The sequence below is a fragment of the Sapajus apella genome, unplaced genomic scaffold, assembly GCF_009761245.1.
Source record: "Sapajus apella isolate SASKATOON/1434 unplaced genomic scaffold, GSC_monkey_1.0 scaffold83, whole genome shotgun sequence".
Classification (NCBI taxonomy): Eukaryota; Metazoa; Chordata; class Mammalia; order Primates; family Cebidae; genus Sapajus; species Sapajus apella.
The window spans coordinates 40,054-44,918 of record NW_022437023.1 but is presented as its reverse complement, the minus strand read 5'-3'; the positions used below and the strand labels follow the sequence as shown (position 1 = coordinate 44,918).

The window sequence follows — 4,865 nt, the reverse complement described above, 5'->3', positions numbered from 1 at the left end:
TTGACCACGGGAGGAAAGATGTTGTCCACAAGGCAGATGAGGGTGTTGGGCTGACCCAGCGCCACGGGAGACTTGGAAAACACTGTGACCTCAGGAACCTCTGTGGTGAGAAAACAGCATTGATGTGAAGTGTGAATAGCTCTGCCCTGAGGTTCTTCATTATGTCCTGGAAGAGCCCTCCTACCAGCGTTTCCTCTGCTGCTGGTCAAAGAGGTCTTATTTAACTTCCGCTTGGGAGCAATGACACATTGCCTCTGCCTTATTCTTGTTCCCTTCTCTCTGTGGGCATGTTCAATAAAGTAGGAGATTGATGAGAGCTCTTCTAGAAGGATTTAATGAATGCGTAATGGAAAGACCCTTGTATTACACGGGAATATGTGATTTTAGAGAAGGGCGATGATAAAATTTCAGCAATTGTCATGAGAAGATCTGGGAACCTCTTGGAAAGAAAATGATGAAACTTGTGAAGGGCTAGTTTCAGTAAAGAAAGGCAGAATGGTGGCACATACCATTGGAAGCAGCGGTAGAGTTGGACTGTTTAATCAGGATGTCCAAGTTGTATTTTGCCGTAGCGATGTTTGTCAGTGCGCCCTGTGGGTCAAAACTTATAAATTTGCTGAACATAGGCAACTGCCAGATAGTCTCCTTTCTTCCCAGGTCCACGTAGAACTGCTCATCTCCATCGAATTCATGGGTGTACTGGCCAGAGGGACCGTAAGACTGGTACAAGTTTATACCGTAAGCGGCAACGTGGTCAGCTGGTGAGTGAAGGTGCCAAGCAGGAAGGTGGAGAAGAGGGGAATAAAGAACCTTAATACAAAAATGATGGAAGAAGCCGACTTTCAAATATTATGGGCTTCATCTTTGTCACAGCCCGTGGACATTCCCAGCCCTGCTTCCTCCCCTCTTTGTGTTGGTAGTTGTCTGGTTAAAATTGCACTTTTTTCCCACTATAATGTGTGCTACAAAAGGGCAAAATATCACATGTCCAATTTTTACTATTTCCTGAGTGCCTGCCACATCATGTACTTGTGACTAAATAATGTAATTGAACAAAAGAAGGACTGAATGAGTTATTGTAGCATTTAGCTTTCTTAGTTAGATATTTGGTTAATTCCCTCTGCTTCCTAAGATTTATCTTTCACTTAATTTTTTCATCAGTTAATAACAAATTGATTATACCTCCGTGCCTCTCAGGATTGGCTCAGAACAGGACACTCTATTTTCTTTTTGTTTTTTTAATAAAGAAAAAGCATGCAGGATCTTATTAATTAAAACAATTTCTGCTAAGAATTGTAGAGTATCAGAAAGAGTATAACAAGAACAGTAATAACATTACAAAAAATATAATAAGTAAACAATGCCTCCTTGTAAGATCTCTGTTTTGTTAATAGTAATGGTCCTTGGAGGAGAGCAACTGATTTCTTCTGAAATGAAAATTGGAAGCTCTACTAGTTTTTGAATTTCTGTCATTCCCTCCACTTTTTTTTTTTCCTTTGAAGGAGGTTACTGAATGTCTACAGAGTTCTTACGTGACACTTATATTTACTTGGGGACTCAGGTAAATTAAGCCCTTTTTCCTCTAATGCTCAGTGTGCTCGTCTGAGGATGCCTGAGCAGAATGGCAGCCATGCAGCACAACTCCAGCCAAATGAGCCGAAGTGGACATTCTTGTCAAGATGCGTAAGCTTTCCATTGTATCTTTCCTTCCTTCCCCACCTTCTGAGCCTCTGAAAGTGTCAGACAAGCAGGGGATGTGTAAAACACCAGTCAGGCATTGTCTACCATCAAGAAACAAACTGAATAGTGGGAGAGTCAGGTAGGTAAGGGAGCAAATACAATGTACTGTGGTGAGTTCTGTGAGGAGGATATGAACAGCCTTACAGTCCAACATCCTTCACAAATCTCTGCCAAGCAAACCAAACTACATTGTTTTTTCATGTTCCCTGGTCTTTGCAATGGTCTGTTATTTTTCTCCCCGAAGTGAAATTATCTATTAGGACTTCCTGGAGAAATCCTAAAATTCATCCTTGAGGTCTCTGCTTAGTTAACAACTTTGTAGCTAAGTCCGCTCATCAACATGTTTTTGACCGCGTTATGACCTCCAATCTCTCCATCTCAGCATCTGGTTCTTTAAGTTTATCTGTTCCTCTTCCAGCTCACCTTCTTCCCTAACCAGCATGACTGCCCTGGTTGGTCTTAACAGGCTAGCAAGAAAGCCTCCTTATCCTTGCAATAAACCTTGACTCCTTGTTCAAACATGAATATATGTGGAATTCATGCAGTCCTTCTTTTCATCTGGTACTTGTCTTGGATGCCGAGTTTTGCTGGAGGACATCACCCTGCTGGCCCAGCGGGAACCAAGTCACTTATACAGTTTCCACCTCTGCTGGGGCCACTGCCCTCTCAGCAATGGCCTTCTGCTTTCCTGCACCCCACACTGTTTCCATCACTAGTCTTAGCACCGTCCGCAGGGAAGATAGCATGACTTTACATCTTTGAATCCTTAAAACTTAGTTCACTGTGTGCTCAAACATGTGTATGAAATGACAGTTGCTATATTAGAGGGCCGCATAGATTTTGGGGAAGACTGACAAGCACACAGGTAGCAGAACCATACGAAGGCCAGGATCAGCCATGACCAGGGCTGCGTTCTGAATTGTGAGCCCCGAGCACTCTTGCTTTTGTGGGCCCCTTCCTCCATAAAAATATGGAAAATTATATTTTATGACTGAATTAGTATAAAGACAATATAATTCAGACTGAATTAGAAGTTAAAACATGTTCTTAGACTCTGAAATTTCTTTTTTTTTCTAACGTTAAAAGGAGTACAACATTCTCTTGTAGCTTTACAGGATGGAGAGTTCCCTGCACTGCCCACGCTGTGGCTAATGGATGAGCTGAGCCTCACCAGGGCACTCTGGTGTGAGGTTGAAGAAAGGAAGTTTGGAACAAAGAAGCCAAGTGCTCTGGAGAAGCAGGTAATCAGTGGAGCAGCCACAGTAAATAAGGTTGTGGAAGCTTAGAGTAGCTTCCTGTTCAATTCCCCTTTTAACTATTTGACGTTTCAACTTTTGTTTTACAAACCCACTGTCCATGATTATAAAGGAGCAGGGAGTCAGAGATGGATCCTGAAAGGGCAAAGGGAGAAAGGAATGCATGAAGAGAGGTGGAAAGAGATGGATGACAAAAGACCAAATAATTAATCTGTGCTTCCTTCCTTCCCCTCCCTCCCTCCCTGTCCTTCCCTCCCTCTCTCTCTCCTTCCTTCCTTCCTTCCTCTCTTTCTCTGTTTCTTTTTTTCTTTCCTTCCTTCCTTCTTTCTTTCTTTCTCTCTCCTTCCTTCCTTCCTTCCTTCCTTCCTTCCTTCCTTCCTCCCTTCCTCCCTTCCTCCCTTCCTCCCTTCCTCCCTTCCTCCCTTTCTCCCTTTCTTTCTTTCCTTTCTCTCTTTCTTTCCTCTTTCTGAGACAGGTGTCACCCAGGCTGGAGTGCAGTGGTGCCATAATGGCTCACTGCAGCCTCCACCTCCTAAACTCAAGCAGTCCTTCCACTGCAGCCTTCTGAGTAGCTGGGACCACAGGTATGCAGCACTATGCCTGGCTTATTTTTATTTTTATTTTTGTTTGTAGAGATGAAGTCTTGCTATGTTGCCCAGGCTGGTCCCAAACACCTGGGCTCCAATGATCCTCCTGCCCCAGCCTCCCAAAGTGCTGGGATTACAGGCATGAGCCACCATGAAGGGCCCACTTTTCTTTTTATAGGACTTTATTAGATGAGTGAAGAACAGGTAATTTGGGTTGACAATTTAAGAACTTCATGATCTAATTTACCAAGTTTTTCTATCATAAATTCTCAATTTTAAAATAAAAGATTCCTTATTTTGCTAAAGAAAAGATATGTGAAGCTATACCAACTAGAAATATGTAAAAAAATTGACATTCATGTTTTCACAATTTACAAAGCTTATCTACATGCCCATTTTATTTGATTATTTGTGAGGTGACACGCATGAGGCAGCTGAGAGTAAGTGAGGACCATGTGGTGAGATGATTGCTGAAGGCATCCAGCCTGCTGGACTCCTCTACCCACTCCCCACCTGTGCCAGTTCCTATGTGGAAATGTGAGCAAGTCTGAGAGAAAGAAAAGGGCATCCTTCTTAATATCTATAGAGTATGTTATTAATGGAACTATTTACCCCAAGTTCTACTACAGGAGACATATGAAAAGCTTCAAAAGCTGTTCAGAGAAATTTGAGAGTGACATTTTACAAATTTTTGGTAATAAAAAATTCTCCACAATGGAAACCTCACTAATCTTTGAGGCAATCATGATGGAATGACATAGAGACCCCCAGGCTGTAGTTACTGAATATGATATAAACAGAATAGCATCCTTAGTGAGAATGCCAACAGCATAGATAACAAATAGAGTAGGCTGGGGCTCTGGTTTCCTGAAGGAAAAACAGCCATAATTTTTAAATCTCTTAATACTGAAGGGGCCCTTGGGAAATTTCTACAATTTCCCTGCAAACTGTTTTCTCTCCATTTCTTCAATTTCCTGTTTTTCAGCTCCAGAAAATATCCGTCACCCATGCACTCACCCACAATGTCTTCACCTCCACAGGGGCTCATCGCAGTGGTCAGGACGAGGGCCCCCAGCATCAGAGCTTTGTTTAGGATCATCCTCTCCCCAAGGCAGCCTCAGCAGTTGCTGTTCTGAGTTGTAGAGTAACTGTGAGGACCTACAGACAAGGAAATCTGAAGACACCCAAACCAAACCCTGCCAGATCAGCTTTCGGCCAATTAGAAAAATCCCCAGTGGTGACACCTCAGTTACTAGTTGAAGAGTTTGTATTAACAGCCCTG

General features: G+C 42.7%; 1 pseudogene across 1 annotated transcript in view; it reads right to left on the bottom strand.

Annotated features, from left to right (window-relative positions):
- The window catches only part of LOC116533556, a 78,653-nt pseudogene extending 73,874 nt beyond the window's left edge, over positions 1-4,779 (bottom strand). The window contains exons 1-3 of the transcript XR_004261347.1: positions 4,601-4,779; positions 510-758; positions 32-100 (exon numbers count right to left, since the gene is read on the bottom strand). The product of XR_004261347.1 is annotated as an HLA class II histocompatibility antigen, DQ alpha 2 chain-like (transcript). The remainder of the gene's footprint in view (positions 1-31; positions 101-509; positions 759-4,600) is intronic.
- Positions 4,780-4,865: the final 86 nt, after the last annotated feature.